This window comes from Arvicanthis niloticus, chromosome 9, assembly GCF_011762505.2.
Source record: "Arvicanthis niloticus isolate mArvNil1 chromosome 9, mArvNil1.pat.X, whole genome shotgun sequence".
In the NCBI taxonomy this organism is placed as follows: domain Eukaryota; kingdom Metazoa; phylum Chordata; class Mammalia; order Rodentia; family Muridae; genus Arvicanthis; species Arvicanthis niloticus.
The window spans coordinates 36,992,609-37,015,649 of NC_047666.1; the positions used below are offsets into that span (position 1 = coordinate 36,992,609).

The 23,041-nt window shown below is 45.1% G+C and overlaps 1 protein-coding gene and 1 pseudogene across 1 annotated transcript in view; one reads left to right on the plus strand and one right to left on the minus strand.

The window, feature by feature from the left end:
- The window catches only part of Frmd4b (FERM domain containing 4B), a 326,911-nt gene that overhangs the window by 192,590 nt on the left and 111,280 nt on the right, over nucleotides 1–23,041 (minus strand). The gene's annotated exons all lie outside the window — the stretch shown is intronic.
- On the plus strand, nucleotides 3–22,304 carry LOC117714792 (large ribosomal subunit protein eL27 pseudogene; annotated as a pseudogene).

Here is a 23,041-nt window from a genome sequence, read left to right on the forward strand (position 1 = left end):
GCATGCCCCGGGATTGGGTGACCGCCAGCCAACGGCTGCGGCTGGCACGGAGGCTGTGTCACCCCGCCCGCCCCCAGCGCCAGCTTCCTAAGCTCCGCCAGGCCAGCCCTGGGTGCTCCCTGGGCGCGGGAAGCCCTGGCTGGTGAGGACTCCCCGCTGCGCTGCTCCAGGGCACAGGGCCGCAGGCAAAGCCCAGCAACTCTTTGCAAGCCTAGTGGGGAGCTGCATTTCAGCGCACTTGCACACACACACACACACACACACACACACACACACACACCTAGACCCAGCCCCGGGGCACCTGTATTTTATCCTTTAAGGTCTCTCTGCCTTGCATCTTGCTCTGTCCACACATCAGTGATAAACACCTCTGTGGAAGCTATAGAAGCAGAAGAAGGGGAAGAAAAAAAAAAAATCCAGTAGCATCTCCCTTTAGATCTCACTCCCGAGGGAATTGTGCATGTTTTCTTGGCTCTGTTGAAGCCAGATGAAAAGTCTCAAAGCAACAGTGTGTATGCGCCTCCAGACTCTCTTTGCTCCTAACCTGAGGGTCTCCAAGAAAAATGCCAGCCTGCTGTGGCCACCAGCAAAGCAAGTTCCCTGATACCCTCATGAGACCAGTTCCAGGACAACTGTGGGCTCAGAAGAAAAACAAGGCGTCTTTGATCCTTTGCAAACAGCAAGGGCTTGCAAACAGTGGAGACTCCCTGGGAACCAGAAGCGGATCCCTGGTCAGTTTGTACAAAATCCAACCTCAGGATATGCCTAGCCACAGATGGCATCACAAACCCGACTGGGGAGCTTGTTGCTCAAAAATAAATAAGAAATACTTATATAAATAGAAAAACAGAAACTCTTCCTCAGCCCAAGAAGCCATGGGGACAATTCGTGCTTTTTTACAGTCTCCCCAGGGAATGATAGTATCTAAGGAGTTTGAAAAGGGAATCCAAGGATTCCGAGTCTGGATTTTTCCTTGAGAATGTTTGTAGATTGCAGCCCCCAGAATCCTATCCCATCTCCAGAGCAAGATCACTGTAGCTTAGAAGCAATCCCAATTACACTCACTGGATCACATGTACACACACGAAGACACGAAAGCAAGCTTGTAAGTGGGCATAGCTGGGAAGAGGGAGGGGTCCAGTGTCAAGGGGCCGAGCCCAGAGAAGGCAATGGGATGATTATGATCAAATTACATTATGCATGTGTGTGAAAGTATCCTGAAGCCCATTATTATATAATTAATACATCATGATGATGGTGGTGATGATGATGGTGGTGGTGGTGAGGATGATGATGTTAAACAACCCATTGCACCAGATTTCAGGATGGAGGTATTTTTTTCTCTGAATCTACCTGTTGGACAATGGTGAGCATTTCATTGCTGGATTCACACCTGTGCTATTTATCTTTGCTAGTAAGTAGCTGAGAGGTAAGATGCCAAAGCTTTTCTTCCGAACTAGCTCCAGAGGCCTCAGGGCAGATTATCTGCCAGTCGGCCAGCTTCATTTCAGGTTTCAAATGTGCCGTTAGCATCTTAATTCAGGCCAAACACAAGCATTCAAAACAACGGAAAAATCTGTCCTCAGAGCACCTGTTGGTTTCAAGGTGGCTATAACTGGAAAACTTTTAAAATGAAGTTTCTTTCACCACCAGGAGGGGGAAAATTGCTTAAGGGCGTCTGCGGGATTCATAGAGGACACAACCGTGCTGAGATCTGGGGTGCTCTTTCTTGGCAGCAAATCTGTCTGCCTAGTCATAGTAACATTCTGGCTGTAGTTTACCAGGATAACAGTCACGGTGTTTACACATACAATCCGACACAAAGAGGTTTTACTGAATTAGAATAAAATGAAAGCATAATTTGGGGGAAAAAAGTCACCTGTTGGGAAATTATGGAACTTCCAAAAAAAAAAAAAAAAAAAAAAAGCCTTTAGAGTAAACCATGGTACAAGGGTTTTTTTTTTGTTTGTTTGTTTGTTTTTTTTTTTTTTTCAGTGGACTGAGTTCTCGGAAATGTCAGGCAGCCTAGGGAATACCAGAATAATATCCCCAACAGGTCAATTCCCAGTCTCTGTCAGTCTCTCGTGACACCATCTTCTGAGAGAAGATGCTCTCAAGACACGCAGGCAGGTACCGACCAGCTGTCATGTCAGCAATCATTGCAGCCTGGGACATTGTCGCTCAAGGTTTCAAGGCGAGTGCTTAAGACGAGTTTCTTTTCTTTTTCACGTGTACCTGCTGGCGAGAGCCCACACTTGCTCCTGTGGGGGCTAGAAGCCAATGATGTAAATCTCCCTCAGTCACTTGTCCATGTTATTATTAATATTTGTTCAGACAGGGATGAATGTAGTCGGCGTGGCCTCAGAACTGCTATGTAGTCAGGATGATCCAGAACTGATGTTACCACCTTTATCTCCTAAGTGTTGAGATTCCAGGAATGTGCTAACACTTCATTAGTTTATGTGGTTCTGGAGACTAGACCCAGGACTTGTGACTACTGGGCAGGCAGGTGTTCTATTGCCTGAGTTACATTCCCAGCCCCTCCACCTTATTCCTCCAGACAACGTCTCTCACTGACCTAGAAGCTCACTTTTTGGCTAGACTGAGCCCCCAGGATCTGCCTGAGTCCACCTTCCAGTTCTGGGTTACAGGTACACACAGTCACTTGGCAGTGGCATAGGGGCTGAGGATCTGAACTTAGGTCCTCCGGTTTGCATAGCAAATACTTGACCCACTGAGCCACCACCCTTGTCCCTACTCTCGCCCCAGGCCTGGATGACTTTCTTGCAAGTGAGACATGGTATAACAGCGTTTGCCAGACTGGCCAATCACAGCTCTGGGGAGCTTGCTCAGGTTGCAAGTTTTCAGGCCACTTGTGGACCAGCAGTCATAGAGACTGAGGTTAGGGGTCTCACTTTTCACCTGTCACCTGTGGAAGAGAAGGATGGGTGGGAGCTAACTGTGGTTTCAAATCCCTGAGCACCTTGAATATACTCCTTAAGCAGGCAAAGTCTGAATGTATTCATCGCTGTCAGGGGAAGATCAATTAAACATACACTTCAGGAAGTGTTAAGAATGGCAGCTGGCAAGAGGTAAGCACCCAGGACATCCAGCCACCATCACTACCAAAAGCAGGAATTCTCTGAAATTTTTGAATTTAGGGAAAGCAGTATAAGTAAAATATACATTAAATTTTTTGTTTCCTGCATATGCGTACTTTGCTTGCATGTAAGTCTATGTACCACGTGCATGCAGTGCTCATGGAGGCCAGCAGAGGGCGTCCTACTCTCTGAAGTTGCAGTTGCAGACAATTGTGATCTGCCATGTAGGTGCTGGGACTGGAATCCAGGTCCTCTTGAACTCTCAGCCACTAAGCCATCTCTCCAGTGCTCAACTATGCATTTTTAAAGCTGGGTATGAATGTCTGGGTTTGTAATCCCAGTGCTAGATAGGGTTCTCCCAGAGATAGGGAGAACCCTGGGATGTGTGGGCCAGCCAGCCTAACTTAATCCAGAAACTCCAGGCCAGTAACAGACACTGTCTCAACAGAATAAAACAAACAAGATAGAGGTCTATGACCTCAACCTGCACATGCGCATACACGTGCACATGTTCCTGTATCATACATGTGCCCACACAGACACGCACACACAAATATGCTTTTCTGAAAATAACTTTTAAATGACTCTTTAGGTCATTTTCTTTTGCTGAGGGTAAGGGTCTTAGGTGACTCGTATTGAAGATGAGTTCTAATGCTTTGTCCCAGCTTCTCCAAAATGCTTCTAGAAGCTCAGTCTTCACCATCAGAGACAGCTTTTCCTGTGGACTTGGGAGAATGGAGTACACTCAAAGCTTGACGTAAGACAGAGGCCTCTTTGTTCCCATCAAACACAGGTATAGATAGATGCCTCCTCTTCCATTCCAGGAACTGATGTGGGTGCAGCTGAAGAGAGGTGTGTAGCCAGAGAGAAAAGAGCCACCTTGATGACCAGTCACAGGCAAAGACCAGGTCCCAGACGCACACCTTAAAGCTGGTCTGTAATTCTCCACGGAAAGACACCTAAATCACACTAGTTTGGAAACTGTCTTTTGTTTCCCCCTTTTAATTCTTCCTCTCCCCAGCCCCAGAGATCCCTGCAACACACTGTAATTTCCTGTAGCTCTCTCCAGAGGCTGAGGGAGATGCTTGGCTGACAGCATTACTCACACACCTGGGAGTGCTGCTGGGGACGTCAAAGTGAGGTTGTCATCATCCCTGAGGCTCCTGTGGGCTTCTCCTTCAACAACCGGCAGGAAGGACAGCAACAGTGAGCATCAGGAAGACGACACAAACTGATAACTCCTAGAAAGGGAGAGGCAGCCGGCCCTAACACGGCTCCCAGTGACTCCCTCTGCCTGTCACAGAGTCCATCTGAGCTGGGCATGATGATGTAATCCTAGCCCGGAAGAGGCTGAGGCTGATGGAGCTCCAGTTCAAGGACTAGCCTGGGCTACATGATGAGTTCCAGTCCTGGCTGTGTTACACGGAGGGAGCCTATCTCCAAAGAGCAAGATGAAAAAAGAATGAAGCAAGAGCCCTTCTGACATCTGTGGACATCGTTCAGCTGTACTCCTCATGTGCGAAGACAAGTTCTCAAAACCCACACACACCAGACACAAGGCTGTTAAAGTGGGTGCAAGCAAGGTCCAGCTCAATGGCCTCTAAACGGGAACAGCTTTGCATCCCGCCTTTAAATTTGTTCAGTGTTTGTGTGTATTTCTGGTTGTCACAACCACAGGGTGCTCCTGGCACCTAGTTAACAGAGGCTTGGGATGTTGCTTGGTATGCTGTAGAGTACATGATAGTACCCCAACATCAGAGATTTGGGGTTGAAGGATCTCAGGTCTAGTTAACCTTCATACCCCACTACTTCCCGAGTGCAGAAACATCCTCCCGAAGGGCCAGAAGAAATGAAGCAATCACCCATGCCAGCCTTTATACCCCACAAAGAATAAGGAGCTCAAAGTCTTCAAAGGAAGACCTGGAATTCTGTTTGCCGCTGCTTCGTTTTCTCTCCTTTTAATACCTATCATAAAAGGAGGCATAACTTTCATCACAGGCTACTGATGCTTTCCTGCTTTGCTTTTCGCTTGCTTTATGGAAGCTGAGCTTTTCTTTGGCATTTGGTTTGTTTCTTGAGATGCTGATCTCACTGTGTAGCTAGTCTAGCCTGACACTCACTTTGGGTTGTGTTTGGAATGGGAATGGTCCCCATGGACTCATATATTTGAATGCAGGGTCCCTAGTTGGTAGAACTGTTTTGGGAAGGACTGTGAGGTGTGGCTTTGTTGGAGGAGCCCTCTTTCTCTCTCTCTCTCTCTCTCTCTCTCTCTCTCTCTCTCTCTCTCTCTCTCCTCCTCCTCTCCTCTCTTCTCCTCTCCTCCCTCCACTTGCAGATAAGATGTAAACTCTCAGCTACCACTCCACTGTCATGCCTGCCTGCCTGATGCCACTCCCCACCATGAGGTCATAGACGTAACCTCTGAAACTAAGCAAGCCCTCAGTTAAACGCTTCCTTTTATAAGTTGCCTGGATACTACACAACCCAGTCAGTCTTTGTACTCATGACCCGTCTGCCTCAGCCTCCTGACTGCTACGATTACAGGTATGTGCCCCCAGGCCATGTACAGGTGTGCTGTGTCTTAATGAAGACAAGGCTGGGCAAGGTCACTTGCAGTTTGCTTTCCCTCTGCTCTGCAAAGAACCATTACAGCACCACTCAGCAGCAGGGCAGCCTGGCACAGTTCCCCTTGTGGGGGTTCTCACGTCTGCTGTAAGGCCTCTAGTGACTGTGATGGTCTATTTTGATTGTCAACTAGACAGGATTTAGAATGACCATGGAAAGGAGCCTCTGAGAGACCTTCTATACTGTGTTAAGTGAAGTGAGAAGATTCATCCTCTATATAGGTGGTCCCATTCCATGAGGGTCCCAGACTGAGAGTGAGCCCTGGCATTTATCTGTTACATGGCTGCAGACTTATGACGAACTGTTGGTATTCATGTCACTGCTTCCAAAGTGCACACAGGGCAATCAACTGCCTCACACTCCTGATCCCACGCTTTTGTTGGGGACTCTGTAACAGCAATGGGAGAAGTAAGTGATACAGTGACTTCCAGCTTTGTCCAGTACATCCTATAGTGTCCCCATCACCAGCAAGAGCAACACCAAGAAGCCTTCCACACACCTCTACATGTTACCGGGTAAGCTGACAGCTAGTCCTCCCCTGAAATCACCCATAGACCTTGGGAAAGAGTCTTATCCATCTGTGATCCCGGCTGGCACAGAGCAGGCAGTCTCTAACTGTTGACTGAACCGAACAATAAATGGCTATTCTGAGCAGTGAATACAGAAAGGAGTCCATCCAGTCTCCAACTACACACACACACGTCTTTGCCAAAACTCATCATCTGTATCATGTATCTGTCAGGGACCCAAGCAAAGCACTGACTGGCAGAACTGAGACCATCTCTGTCTAAGAGGCCCTTTGAGAAAAATGGGGATGTCAGACGTTTAATGAGGATCATAAAGGAGCAGACACTGACTGCTACAGGGGCATCACAAGAGGCATGCCATGCAGGGTGGAATCAGGAATGCCTTACAGAGGAAAGTCAGCAAGGGTCCAGGAGATGCTAGGCATGACAGACCAGGGAACCCAAGTAGGGGGCGCATCTGCAGAGTCACAGGGTGCAAAGAAAGAGCTTGAGGTAGGTCCCAGGGACTATACTCCAGACAAAGCAGACCTGGTACTTTAGCTTCCACCACACTACTAATTTGCAAAGTGGAGGAAAGGGAGCAGGGCCTGCTGGGACAGACCTTTCACGCTAGCAACTGGGGGTGTTAGGGTATGAGGATTCTAAATGTAAGGTCTGCTTGGGCCACAGAGTGGGTTGAAGGCTAGCCTTGGAAACACTAAAAACAGGTCTCAAAAATAAGTAGAAAAATGAAGGTTGTGGAAGGAGGTTGGCAGAGTACTTGCAAAGCACAGGCAAGGCTCTAGAGTCAATCCTCAATATCACACACACACACACACACACACACACACACACACACACACACACACACACTAAATACTGAATGGAAGAAGATGTTAGTAGGAGATGTTGTCCCCTACACCCCATCCTTTGCAGCAGCTGTTTCTGATGCAGAGGTTTGCAGACTCTCCTGCTTACCCGCTCTTACGCCTAAGGCTGAAAGACTTGGCTAGCAGGGTCATGTCCTTTTCAAATCCCACTGAAGCCAAAGGCTAGGTGCTTTGCCCTTTCCAGTTCTCAGTCTCCTTTCCCTGTGGAACATCCCATTCTTCAGCCCTGTCTTCAAGTAGCAGGGCAGGAAGCAAGCTGGTAGCAGGTCTTCAGGTACAGGGAACCCGCCGCTATTCCTGTGGCCAAGGATGCAGGATGGGCCAACTGAGATCTTTGCCTATGAATGGGACCCGCCAAAAGTTGAAAATATTATGAACTAAATAATGTTCCACGTGAAGGCAGTGATTCAGCTTCTAATTTGGTAAGATCATTCTATTTCTAGAAAAACCGAAAGAGGAAGGATGAGAAGGGGAAGGAGGGGAGGGGAGGGGAGGGGAGGGGAGGGGAGGGGAGGGGAGGGGAGGGGAGGGAAGGGAAGGGAAGGGAAGGGAAGGGAAGGGAAGGGAAGGGAAGGGAAGGGAAGGGGAGAAGGGGAGGGAAGGAAAGGGTAGGGAAGGGAGAGGGAGGGGAGGGAAGGGAAGGAAAGGGGGAAGGGAAGGAGGAGGAAGGGGAGGGAAGGGAAGGGGAAGGGAGGGAAGGGAGGGAAGGGAGGGAAGGGAGGGGAGGGAAAGGGGAGGAAGAAGTGTTAGGAGAGAAGAGGAATGGGAGGGGAAGGAGGGAGAGAAGAGGAAAAGGAAAATTACTCATTCTAAAAACTTCATTCCTCGATGTATCAAGCTGTATTCTTCCTACTCAAAGGCAAGGGGAAAGACCCTGCCTTATTTTTTTGTATTATAGTGCAGTTCTAGGCTCCTGGGTGTTCCCATTTTGCTCATTTAACCAACTGAGCTGAAATGGGAAAATGTTTCCCAGGTCCAGTTTTAGACCTCATTGATGTAGCTGTGAAACTGTTTGCAGGAGGATGCTGGCAATAAGGAAGCTGGTGTGGACCAGACAGCATGGGCTGACCTGATTTCTAGAGGCAACGGTGATGATCTTGTGACTGAGTGCCCCCCAATAACCTGTCAACTTGTCACCTCATTTCTATCCACATAGACAATGACAAAAATAAAGTGTAATAAATTCTATAGCATCCTTTTCTCCCAAATAAATACAGGTGGCTTCACCTACATCATCAGCTGATTTTCACAGTATTTTCTAAGATCAAATGGAAAAGGTCATTTTGGTCCACCTTCTTAGATGAGAATCTGATATACAGAGAAGTCAGAACACCTGCCAAAGACCAGTGGGAAGATATTTATAAGGTCATTCTTATTTGGTGTAGCTTCTAAATCTTCAGTCTTGCTCTGGGAGACAAAAGTTCCTTTTGTATTTATCGGTTATAATTTACTTTGGCCTCATACTGAAATTTTCAGGTATTGTCTTAGTTTGGGCTGCCATGACAGAAGGTTCATATTGGGTGGCTTCAACAGCAGAATTAACTGTTCATCATGGCGGAGGCTGGGAAGTTTGGAATTAAGGGGTTGGCCCATTTGGCTTTTGAAGAGGAGCATTTGTTATAGAAAGTTTTAATCCCAATCCCGGGTTTCTACCCTGCCTTTGACCATTTAGTTTCTGGATAAAAGACACACAAACTTTATGTTTACAATAAGAAAGACTAAAACAGCACAAGAGCTGAGCAGAAATCTACCCTCAAGGGGAAGGAAGAGAGAGACATTATGGGTTAAAAGACTAGAGAACATGGCCCTGAGGGCTGGCCACTTGGAGTTAAGAACAGCCCAGATGGAGCACAGTAAGTAATAACTTGGGGTGCTCAATAGGAAAGTAGATTCTAATAACATAAAGGGTAGATTTAAGGTTTATTGTAAATATAAAGGGTATGCGTGCATCTTTTATCCCAGAACTAAATGGTCAAAGACAAGGTAGAAGGACCAGATTGGGATTAAATATGTTCTACAACAGGCATTTCCTGGTCTATGGACAACCCACCCCCCTTACTGTATTCTCAGATATCAGAAAGGGTAACTTCCGGATCTTCTCAACCCCTTATATAGGCACCATCTCCATAAGGGTTCGCCCTCATGATGTTATCCCAACCTTCTCCTTTGCCCTCCAGGCCACACCTCCACATACCAAGTGGGGATCCACACTTCAAATATCAATGTTGGGAAAACAAACAGTCAGTCTACAGCAGGTTTGGATGGCTCCGGGATGCACTTTACTGTTCTGGGGACAGAGTGTGACAAAAGCCACAGCCTTCAGCTTTACCAGGGTTACATAAGACAACAATAACAGCAATAAAAGATGACCTAAGACGACAAGGAACGGAACTGCACACGGAGGACAAGACACCTGAGGCACAGGTGTCGTCACTCCTACACAGCAAACAGTAGAAGGGTAACGAATACATTCATGCAAATTCTTGGTACTTAAAAGACCCACTAACTTACCCTCCTGGGTGCAGAGAGTAAAATAAAGAAGAAAAACCAGCCAATGTTAAGGGCTATCGAAGTACTTAAAACCAAAATAAAGCAAAGTTCTCAAGATGGTAGACAGCGGTCTTCAAACAAATGCAGCAATCTTGACAATGGACCATTTTCCCGTCTTCACTAAAGGTACAGAAAATTTGGTATGATTACTTCTAGGAATTTCAAATATCTGGCCCTCGGCAGTACCAGCAAAAGAGAAGCCAAATTGAGTATACTAGGGGGAAAAAAAGTATTTCTCGTGTCTTGCTGTTCTGATATTAACTTCACAGTTGAGGGTAGCAACACATTGTACTTCACTATGGAGTGGATTGCCTGCACCAGAAGCCAGCATGCCATAGGCCCCCATGTTGGAGATTCTGTCCATACAGTTCAGAAACGGTGTGCCAAGAGAGCTTGTGGGCAGTGTTGAGGACAGAGGAAGAGAGGCATGACCTGCTTTGAGTCAACAAAGAAAGGAAGGCTAGATTTCACTTGTGAAGACACAGGCACCAAAGACATTGAAGGTAGACTTCCACACCTAGGAATGGGCTGTTATTTAGGTTACAGGTCATTTTGGGTCAGGCCTTGTCAGCTGTATATATGGGCAGACGATGTTTCCTGCCTCGTCATCATCTCTCCCTTTTTCAGAGACTCCGACTCTGTGGGCTGCCTGCTCGGATGGACTATGGTTGATTTAGAACATTATTCCCAGAATAAGACACAAAGTAGAGCCTTCTAAAAATATGCCCCTTCATCAGCGAATGTAGCCAGGCTCCTAGAGTATTTACCTACAGTGCCTGGAGCCCAGAGGGCCACTCCTGACACTGTATAAACTGGGGGTGGTGGTGCTTGTAATCTCAGCACTTGGGGTGGGTGTGGAGGGGAAGAAGGTCAGAAGTTCTGGGTCATCCTACATAATGATTTTACAGCCTTGGTCTACGTGAGACCCTGTCTCAGAAAATAAAATAAAACATGAAATCAAACAAAAATATTTTCCTCTTTGAAGAGATGGAACACAGGAAAAACTCAGCAGCATATGGAGAGAAATATAGTATCATTAGTCACCAGGGAAGTGCAAACCAAAACCACAATAATATTTTGCTTTTAAACCCACAAGAATAAATAAAGTAAGAAATATGAATAGTAACTAATTGTGCTAATGTTTATGTCAACTTGACACAAGCTAGCATCATCTGAGAGGAGGGAACCCCCATTGAGAAATGTCGCCATAAGATCAGGCTGCTGGCAAGCCTGTAGGGCATTTTCTTAACTAGTAATATGGGAGGCTGCACCCTTTGTGGGTGTTGCCATTCCTGGGCAGACAGTTCTGAGTTCTATTTAAAAAAAAAAAAAAAAAAGCAGAAGCCATGTGGAGCAAGCCAGTGAGCAGGGTTCCTCCATGGCTTCTCCATCAGCTCCTGCCTCCAGGTTCCTTCCCTGTTTAAGTTCTTGCCCCAGCCGCCTCTGATGAGGAGTTATGATACAGAAGTATAAAAAAATAAACACTGTCCTCTCCAAGTTTCTTTTGATCATAGTGTTTCATCACAGCAATTAAAACCCTAACTAAGACACACATGTTTGCAAAGACATGGAGAAACTGCAATTCTTCTGTACTGCTGGTGGCCATGGAGTGTGTTGTGGAAGAGAACGCCACTGTGGAAGAGATGCATTTCTTCAAGATGCAATTTCTTCTCATATGACCCAGGAACTCCACAGGAAGTAAAGCAAACATAAAAAAAAATTAAAAAAAAAAAACTTACATGCGAGGGGTCATAGCAACAGTATTTAGATCAGCCAAAGGGTGGAAAAAATTTCACATGTACTACATGATCAACAGACTCTAAAAATACAGAGTTGAGGATGAAGCTGAGTGGTACAGCCCTTGCCTTGGTAATCACCAGGCCGTTGGTTCAACTCCTAGCACCACACACAAGAATGTGGTACACGCTCATGCAACTGAATATTCTCAGCAATGAAAAGGAACAGGGATACACTAAGGAGAATTGAAAACATACGCTTGACAAAAAAACCTGGAATACAAGTGTTCACAGTGATACTCTTTAGAGTAGTCCCAAAGTGGAAAACTCAAATGTCTATCATCTGATAAGCAGATAAACAGAATATGATCTATCTGCACTATTCAGTCGTAAGTAGGAAGCAGATACGGACAGATGTAACTATTTTCTAACGCTGATAGTGTCATATTAGGTAAAAGAAACTGGACAAAACTATACATATCTTAGAAATGGAGATTAGGTTCATGGTCATGAAATTGTCAGGGTATAGGTGGGGTGGCTGAGAAACGTCTGGACATTGGGTTATATCCTCAGAACTAAAGCTATGCAGGAAGCTGCTGAATCGTATGCTGTAAACGTGTCAGGACACAACTTTATCTGGACTTACAAGTATTCTGCATGAAACATGTGATCTTACTATCAGCAACTGAAAACCAAGGTGTTAAACTTTCTATTGATGTGGATGAAGAACATAGTTTATAAGAAAAAGTAAAAATAATACCAGGAAAATATGCTGTACATGATCATAGCTGTGAAACCGAAAAAGATGGTGCAATATATACTAAATTACTATTGCTTTTTCTGTTGCAGACTCTCTTGTAGTTCAGGCTAGCCATGTAGTCCAGGCTAGCTTCTAACTCAAAATGTAGCTGAGGATGACTTTGAATTCTTTTTATAAAAAATATTTATTTATTTATTATATATAAGTACACTGTAGCTGTCTTCAGACACACCAGAAGAGGGCATCAGATCCCATTACAGAGGTTGTAAGCCACCATGTGGTTGCTGGGAATTGAACTCAGGACCTCTGGAAGAGCAGTCAGTTCTCTTAACCACTGAGCCATCTCTCCAGCTGGATGCTGAATTCTTGATCTTCCATATGCACAGTGTGTGGGTCAAACCTGCTTTACTCTACCTTGTATGAATTATTAACAGTGGTGCTTTCTGAGTTGAGATTACTGGATGTCTTGGACTTGGTGGAGGGGCTTCCTCCCCTGGTTTTCTACAGCAGCACGTGCTACTTTAAAGTTTCTAATTTTGAAATGCACACACTATTGAACAAAAGGCGAAGCAGTGAGCGCGGGACAGGCCTCTGTCACATCCATTTGAGGCGATCTGGTAAAATTGGATTTAAAGGAAGAAAAGAAAGAAGGAAAAAAAGAAGGAAGAGAAGCCCCAAGAGAAGACTCTCATGTGCCAGGATTGTTAAATTGTTCCTTCCCCACAGGACGTCAAGTCATATAAATTGTCTGAATAGAAAATGAAACTGGTGCTCTCCACTGCCAGTGGATGAACAACTAATACTGAATTTGTCATTCCTCCAAGAAGAGCAACCAAAGATGATCCAACTTTCACTATGGGAGTTTTAAGACTTCAGCCTACTGAGAAGCCTGTGAATGAGTGTCCCCATCCTGGGAATGAGTGTCCTGACCCTACACTTTCATTTCTCTCATCATAGAGTCCTTCAATCAAAGCAAGAATTCCTCCAACAGACACCCCAGAGCATTCGCCTGCTTCATACCCTAACAGACCTACGCTATTCAGTCTATGCTGAAGTTCTAACTTCTTCAGGGAAAAGTGATGCTTTAAGTCTGAAAATCCAGACAATGACATTGGACTACAGGAATGGCTCAGCCTCTCTCAGTAGTGTTTGAAGCTGCTCCAACATTCCTTGCTTTAGTTATTTTCCTATTGCTGTAACAAGACACCATGACCAAGTCTTATAAGAGAAAGTGTTTAATTGAGCTTATGGTTTCAGAGGCTAGAATCTGTCTTAGTTAAATTTTATTGCTGTGAGGAGACACATTGCCCACAGCAACTCTTATAAAGAAAAATATTTAATTGAGGCTAGCTTATAGTTTCAGAGGTTTAGCCCATTATCATCATGGTAGGAAGCAGGGCAGCACACAGGCAGATAAGGTGCTAGAGAGATAGCTGAAAGTTCTACATTCAGAACCACAGGCAGCAAGAAGAGACTGAGACATACTGGCTAGACTTGAGCACCTAAGACCTCAAATCTGGCCCCCAGTGACACACCTCCTTCAACACACCACATATAGTCCAATGAGGTAACACCTCCTAATAGTGCCACTCCCTATAGGCCTATGGGGGCCATTTTTATTCAAACTACTACAGAGTCCATGATTGCAGAGCAAAGGCATGGCAGCAGGAACACCCGAGAGCTCACACCATGATCTATAAATAAGAGACAAAGAGAGTAAATACGGAATGGTATAGTTTTTGAAAATTCAAAGTGACATGCCTCCTCCAACAAGGCCACACCTCTTAATCCTTCCCAAATAGTAGTTCTAACTGGGGATCAATCAAACATTCAAAGATATGAGTCTATGGGGGGCATTCCCATTCAAACCACCAGTTCCTCTTCCATGTTCCACCTCACTAGAGGGGGGTGACACTGATCTCATTTAGGGTTCTAATGCTTTGACGCCAGCACCTTGGTACTTGCTGTTCTTTCAGACCTGGACCATCTCCTCCAACCCATAAGTTGTACAGTCAACTCCCAGCCATTTTGTTTTCTGCCTTAGCTTTCATGTTGATCTACCTACGATGATGAGACTCCATCTTGATCTTCCCTATCCTAATATCCATCGTGTTTGACATTGCCTGATCTTGGCATGAGCTTCCATGAGCACAGAGACCCCGTGTGCTTGTCACTACTATGGTGCCTGGCACAGTATCTGGCTTATTGCAGACTTGCAAGGAATTGCTGTGACTTGAGGATGCAAATGTAATACCTCTGTCCCCACAAAAGAGACTTCAATAAACATACACAACACCTATCAAATCATCAGCACCATCATAATGCCTGTCACTAAACTTAAGGTGTGGAAGCATTTTCCAAGAATGAGAAAACCTGAAGCTGGTATCAGAACTGGAACCAGGCACCACTTGAAAACAAGGAAAATAACCCGGACAAAGTGATGCAGATGCAGTGAGCAGACACAGCTAAGCGTGAGGTGGTTCTAATTAGATGAGGATAGCGGGAGCTAAGGAAGAAGGTGGTGGACCAGATTCTAAGTCTAAACCATGGTAATCTTAATTTGACCTGATTCCCAGTGGTCCTGAAAGGAGAAGTAAGGATTATCTGAGGTATATTTATCCCTCCTAAGTGGCTTAGGTTGTCAAAGCGCCTTTCTCGAGTGCACTGGGACATGCAGATGCTACTTCTGTTTCTAGGAGAGGTTACGCTAGGGGCAGGGTAGAATGTTGCAGCTCATATGCCTTATGAGTTTGCTCTGTTTCTAAAATAGAACTAGTAAGCCTGTATCCTGATTAGTTACAGAAATACAGAGAGCACTAACAGTTAGCTACTGGCAATTTTCACTGAAGTTTTGAACGCCGTTTTCCATACACACTATTCTATGGTTTTAAAGAGGAAAAATAATTAAAATAAAGACTTTAATTTTAAAGTATAGGAGTCCACGAACACTGTATGTATGTGAAAAGGCGTGACCGCTCAAACATCAGACTTTAGTTAGCCGAGGAAGCGTTTTCAAACACTCAGTCATTAAAGAATGGTCATGTGATGAGGAAAGCATCCAGATTAACTTAATTTCTTTTTATAGCAGTGAGAATATATGGAGACAGGACCATTTTGACTATTCCATCAAGTAAATTACATTCAAAGGTAATGGGCCAGGTAGATGCCCCAAGGCGATTTCATCACCGCTTTAAATTTATCTCATTTATCTTAGAGATCCCTTTGAAGTTTTGAATGCTTCTTTGAATGCATTCTCTGAATGGCTTTGAGTTTCTTTCTTAAAGTTCACACCAGCAGGGGCTGGAGAGATGGCTCAGTGGTTAAGAGTACTGACTGCTCTTTCTAGAGGTCCTGAGTTCAATTCCCAGCAAACAAATGATGGCTTGAAACCATTTGTAATGGGATCTGATGCCCTCTTCTGGTGTATCTGAAGACAGTGACAGCGTCCTCATACAGTATACATTAAATAAATAAATGATAATTAAAAAAAACCCTCATACCAGCACTGTTGCTCTAGGAAGATGTGTCCTGTTGACTGATGTCTCATTCTGCAGATTCTCTTGTGGTATCTCTCAGTACCCTTCTGAGGAAGGTCTATGGATATGGTGGGGGAGAGATGATCACAGATAACAGGGGATTCAATCACTATCATCCGTGCAGACTTCATAAACCTTCAAATTTAGTTAGAAAAAAACAGGCCTTTCACAATAAATTATTCAGTATAGCTGTCTGTACATAGACAGTCTTTCTGAGATTTCATAAGGCTTCCTAGTATGTCATCCTACAGAACACACTACAGTGAATTTCCCACTCCTTATGTCTGTCACCTGATGTGGCCATTAGTCATTACCCAACATCTGTTCTTCTAATCCAACCAGGAGCATGAGCTAATTACAGCAATCCCATCCTTCTTGCCATAAGATGGATTTAAAAAAACACACTGGCTTCAGTTTGGGCCCTTAAAACCCAGGGGAAAATGTACAAGGCACATTTTGTGGAATCTTTGTGGAGACATCCTACTGCTGCTGTGAGGCTGAAGCTGATACAGAGGGATTGACTTAAACGTGGCAATCACCAAGAAAGCAGCCTGGAAGCTTTAAGAACTGCATATGAGTTGCGTTAGCTTAGGCTATCCTGAGATAGTGTCTCCTCATGAACAGTGAGAGGAGGGCTGCAGAGATGGCTCAGTGGTTAAGAGCAATTGCTGCTCTTCCAGAGGACCTGGGTTCAGTTCCCGGCAATCACCATGGTGATTAAAGCCATCTCTAATTCCATCTCCAGGGGATCCAAGCCATCTTCTGGTCTCTTTGGGTACCAGGCATGCAAGGTGCCCACTTACATCCATACACACAGGTAAAACAAACACAAAATAAAAAAGTAAAATCTTAAGTAAAAATAAACTCGGGGATGATATGTCTACTTATTAACTGAATCAACTGAGGTATGGATTTCCTGTCACTTTTGGAGAACTTCAAGGTTACATTTTATATTTGACTTGAAATCTTTGGGAAAGGTGAGTTTATCATTGCATTCCAGAGCCTGAGGCAAACTGCCACACAGGGTAGATGTATAATTCACAGATGTGGGAGTAAACACAGCCAAGTTCCAAAGGAAGCCATGACATGGGTTTTTCTATCAACTCCAGGCCTCATGGATCCCTAATATCCAACTGGACAACCAGATTGTAGGGACTATAATTGATTTCCAGATACTGTATATGACAAGCAGGAATCAAATCGGAGGAAACAAATGAGATCCAAGCATATAAATAAAAAAATAAAATAAAATAAATTGAAGAGTGACTTAAAAAGACCCAATGGGGCAGGGAAAGAGCTCAGCTGGTCAGGTGAGGGCATGAGTCCAGTCTCCAGCACCTACAGGGGCATGGCGACATATGAAACATGCTTGCCATCTCAATGCTTTACGGGGGAGAATGGGGATTCCTGGGGCCCACTAGTCTATTTGGTCAGCTCCAGGGCAGTGAGAGATCTTGTCTGGAAAAGTAAAAGAATGATAAGAAGAAAGAGGGAGGGGAGGGGAGAGGAGGGAAAAAGAGGGGGAAAGAAAGTTAAGGAAAAGAAAGGTGGGCAGACCTAAGGATAGATACTTGATAGTGTCCTCTGGGCTCTACATGAATGCACATGTATATGCACATGTACCCATGCCACGTGTACCTGCACACATGTAAGTACCTATATGACAACACACATGGGGCAGGTGGACAAGTGGCCCAGAATGGTTATGTTGTGTGAAGAAAGTACAGCATGGAGGTCCTGGATTGCAATGACCATGCAAACTCAGAATGCAGGGAGGAGAGGAACGTGGTCCTCGCCTGTGGAATACCCAGTGAGCAATGTTGTACTGAGAATTTTGGTTCCTTAAAAAACTCAGTTATGTTATGTGATTCCCAGGTGTGGGATAAGAGGCTGCTTCCCAGCAGGTGATTATTCTTGTCTATCAGTGGAGGAACGGACGCCCTTCCTGCCTCTGCCTCTCTGTCACGCAGTTCTTGGATCCTGGCATAGAGGAGAAGCAAGTGGGGCAGAACTGAGTGCAGAACCCTTCAATGTCTCTCCAAGGAAGTCTGCCTAAATCCCCACCTCAACCCCCCCCACACCCCTAGACCCAGTTGCCAATATTCAATCACCATAACCTATGAATTAGGAATGCCATTGTCACCGTCGTCATCATCATCATCATCATCATCATCATCATCATCATCATCATCATCTCCTCTGTTTTCCAAATATAAACCCAAAGCTTAGTGAGGACTTAAGAGAGTGATGGTTTAAACCAGTGTTTCTCACCCTTCCTAACACTGTGGCCCTTTTATACAGTTCCTCATGTTATGGTGACCCCCAACCATAATATTATTCTGGTCCCTACTTCACAACTGTAATTGTGCTACGCTTATAAATCATACTGTAAACATCTGATATGCAGGATATCTTAAATGTGACACCCCCCCCCCAACAGATTGAGGCAGATATCTCAAACCTCAAATTCCACAGAGCCAGAAAGAGGGTACAAGAGAAACCTTGTTACAGTCATGGGTGCCGACCAAAAAGGACACGAGCTATGATCACCCCCCTGACTACTGTGTCCTGTGCTTGTCACAGTCCGCACAGAAGCAGAGCTCCATTCAAGTTTGCAGAAGCAGGTGGGCTGAGAGGAACCAGAACTTGGCTTAGCAACCCACAGGAGGAATGTGGGGTGCCAATGTACAGAAGCTGAAGTATCTCTGACAGAGATCTGAGCTGCAAATGGTGGAAACACAACACTATCTAATTTAATAGAGAGAAATGTATTGACTGATAAGACCAAGCAAGGAAACGGGAGGGAGCTTGTGGCTGCTGAGACCTTCTACTTCTGTTTTGACTTGTTCCTGTTTTTGACTTGCTTTTGGTTTTCGTGTGTGTGTGTGTGTGTGTGTGTGTGTGTGTGTCTGAGGGATTTTGTTTTGTTATTGTTGTGAGTAGTTTTTGTTTGCTTGGTTTTTGCATCCACATTCAGTCCATCGAATGTGATCTTTGCTGATTTGTATTCACTCAGCTGGCTACAAGGTGAACAGGATGAACAGCGTCACAAACTCATGCCCGCATTGCCTCATACTCAGAGGGGAAAGAGAGCTCCTCTCTGCCAGCTAGTAATTAAATCATGGGAGATGTGCTGACTGACAATCACAGTCAACATATCCAGGTGTGGAAGGGGAATGCGTGTAGTGATTGGTTAATCCAGATGGTGTAGTGATTGGTTAATCCAAATGCAAGAACCATTAGAGAGCATGGGAGTGTGGGGTGCCATGATTGACAGCTGCTTGCAGTACAACTTGATCAGTAGTAATCTGGAGGGAACTCTTGTCTCAGTGAAGACTTCTTGTTTTCAGAAAGCACAAGGATGCCGAGTGCCAGGAACAGCCAACATCTTTTTTTAGGGCTATTGCTTTGGAAGCATATGGATACCCCAGAGAAGGTAGGAAGCACCCCAAAGCCATGGCATTCTTGTTCTGGGATACATCACAGCTTCTTGCTCATTCTGGTACCATGTTTTTCTGCTCTTCCTTCCTTTGTACTGACAATGAACTAACTCGTAGTGATTTGCTCTCTGGCATGGGTGAAAGCTCTTCTAGTACCTTGGCAGCCCGCTGAAATATGACTTCATGTTAACCCGGTGGTCCCTCTATGAACTGGACTCACTCATATGCAGTATATTGTAGGAAGCCGTGGTCAGCAGTTATACGTTCGCCATTCCAAGATGGCTCGGGCATCGTGTCCTCCCCACTGGTAAACAATTAACTGCGCAGCTGCAAAGGCAGAAAGCCCGCCAAAGTCACTGGCCAATCCTGAGGCGTAATATTGGGTGATGAGTGAATAGCCAATCAGAAGTGAAACGTCACTCTAGGGTGTATTTAAGCTGTGCCTCTTCCTGTCTTGGGCCCTTCTGGGCCCTTCTGAGCCCTTCCGCGCTTTCCACTTCTGCTGTTACAAGTAAAGCCTCGCTGTGGTGATACCCTCTCAAGTCTCTCTTCCACGTGCAAAAGGGGACTCGGGAGGTGCGCGGAACAGTATATGGATAAGAACAGCCTTTAAATTAATGTAATTTTAAATGAGATTTTTGCATTTTTAATAACTTGGTTGTATGGTACCGAGTATTATACTTATTCAGTTCTTCAGTCTGATCCAAAGCAACAGTATTGAATTCTCTCTCTCTCTCTTTCTCTCTCTCCCTAACTCCCTCTTCTTCCTCCTTCCCCTTTCCTTTTTATTGTCTCCAAGGAATATCAGTAATATCACTTTCTTAATCTCATTGGGATCCCATGAACCTAAAAGCTTAAAACACTACTTAGAAGGTGCCTTGGCCCCTGTCACCTGGGGGAGCATCTTAACCTTATTTTCCATGAATTTAACACAAAAAGGAATAAGGAGCCAAGAGCCAAAGGTGCCAAGAGCCACAGCATTTGCCAAGGTTGGCTTACGGCTTTTAAATGGCCAACGGCACACTGGCAGTCTCTCTGGCTCGGCTTCTACAGCTCCAGGTTCGATGAACAGTGGTTCTTGGAAAGCCCCACACTGGATTGCAGCCCACACACCCGGTTTACAACTTGGTTGTCAGAATGCCAAACTGCACAAGGCTCCAAACTTCCCAGAGTTGCCGGCTCCTCCCAGTTCTCCATGGAACTGCTAATGCTAGGAAGCCGGAGAGAATTTCCCAGTCCTTTAAATAGCTCCGCCATATCTCCTTGGTAAAATACTTACTTCTGGAGGAAAAAAAAAAAAAAAGAAACCAGAAACTGTGAAGTGAAGCCGCCTCCTCATTCACAACTTCTGTATCACCTCCTTCTCAAAGGAAGCCTGCTCAGCTGCTTACTGGCAACAAATGCAGCCTGGGGCAGGTCCCCACATGCCTGAGCAAACTAGCTCCTATCCGGACTCCAAGAACTGCCGGCTCCAGAGCACGTACCTGCACTTGTACTTGAACATGTTGTTTGGGGGTATTTCTGAACTGTCTATGAAGTGACTATGGTGAGTGTGTCCTGGTTTGTGGCAGATGAGGGTCACATAGATGATCTGACCCACAAAAAGCGTACATAATGCATTTACCCTATACTGGTGGTTCTCAACCTTCCTAATGCTGTGAACCTTTAATACAGTTCCTCATGTTGTGGTGACACCCTCAACTATGAAATTATTTTGTCGTTAACTCATAACTGTAATTTTGCTACCATTATGAATTGCAATGTAAATATCTGATATTCAGGATATCTGATATGCGACCCCCAGAGGTTGGGGACCACTCCCCTTATGAATCAACAACAGGGGCTCGCTTACAAAAGGCTGTAAGAGTTAGCAGGAGAGAAAGAACATAAACACAGTCAGGGGCTCTACCAATGGAGCCATTCAGTAAAGCCAGTATTAGCTGGGTTTCTAGGACATTCTCAGCGGGGCTTAGTTTCTACGTGTTTCTCATGTTTCGGGCATTTCATGGTAATGGGCTTACTTTTTAAAGGGAGGAATTTTCGCATAACATAGTCCTTAATTACATGACGCATCCTCTATATGGTATTGAACCAAAGAAGCAGAGAGAAAATTAATTTCATTGCCTTGACTTCACAAGCAATGCTGTCCCAGGCAGGATAACCTTGACTTCACAAGCAATGCTGTCCCAGGCAGGATAACCCAAAGGACACCCGTTATATTTAATCGTTATCTTACATGGCTTTTCGGGTCTGATACTGTCTCCAGGGCAAGGGAGGGAGAATATTTTCCCACTCCAGTGCTGTAGCCACTGTCTGAACAGCAGCTGCCTGGGCATGGCTCGGAAGAAGGGCCAGAGCATGTGGTAGGCTAGCAGCATCTACCCTAGGTCCAAGTGGAGGCAGGACAGCCACCTACCTCTTTTCCTTGCAAGTGGACATAAACGAGATGAAGTTCTTTCTTTTCCAAACATCAGGATTTTATTACTGGCCATGGTAGGATGTGGGGAAGGTAGAGGCCATGGATGGGTGTCTACAGAATTACTGACCTAGATCATGGATCACCCTACCTTTCTTCAAAGGCTCAGAATATCTTGGACCTTCCAGAAGAAAAAACAAGTAGTCTCAGTAACCAGTCTACTACTATATCAGGGAAGCAGGCAGAGACAATTCGTACACACACAAACATGCTAAATGCCAATAACATTCATTTGTTGCCTTTCTGCTGGGTGCCCACTCCTTGCTGTCGAAATGGGCAAGTTTATGGAACCCAGGGAAGGTGGTACTGGTCCTGGCTGGACGCTACTCTGGACGCAAAGCCATCATCGTGAAGAACATTGATGATGGGACCTCAGACCACCCTTACAGCCATGCCCTGGTGGCTGGGATTGACCACTATCCCCGAAAAGTGACAGCTGCCATGGGCAAGAGGAAAATCGCCAAGAGATCCAAGATCAAGTCCTTTGTGAAAGTTTGTAACTACAACCACCTGATGCCCACAAGGTACTCCGTGGATATTCCTTTGGACAAGACTGTTGTCAACAAGGATGTGTTCAGGGACCCAGCTTTGAAACGCAAGGCCAGGCAGGAGGCCAAGGTCAAGTTTGAGGAGCAATACAAGACAGGAAAGAATAAATGGGTTTTCCAGAAGCTTCACTTTTAGGTATATTTTTGTTTTCATCATTAAAAATAAAAAAAAAAAAAAAAAAAAACCCACAAAACAACAGCAAAAAAACCCATTCATTTGTCATTTAAAGGCTCTGGCGGACCCTGAACATGATTGTGAGAAACAGATAGAGGAGATAAAACATGGAAGAAACTAGGTGAAATGAGGACATTTTGATAAGGAAAGGGGCTTTGGAGCACGTCTGGCAGATTCCTTTCGAAGTAACAGAGAATCACTCAGAATTGGAACTTAATGTCCCTTTCAGCTGATGATCTGCTGGCCACCACCACCACTGGGTGCAAACAAGACATTGTGCTCACCTGGAGTGGTTCAAGAGCCAAGGGCTCCTCCAGAAGGCGTTGTCTTGTTTGTGTGAAACTTTCCCCTATTGAGCAAGACAAGGCTCTTGTTAAGAACCAAACAGCCTCCATAAACACATTTAGTACAAGCAACAACAGCACTTGGGGACTTTTAACAGTTAAGACAGGGCAGGACTGTGATAGAATGAAGTGTGTGTTTTGAACGAAAAATGATGTAAAATGATGTAAACCAGGGAAATGAAGTTCTCAAAGAAGCAGGGTTTATGTGGATAACCCAGAGGCAGCTGTCCAGAGAGGGAGGCCAGTGGTTATGTCTGGCAATAAGACAGAGCCATGGATGAAGAGGACTCCAAGAAGGAAAGGCAGAAGTTGGGAAGGCTGACTTCCATCTTCTCCCTGCAGCGCTGCTGTCAG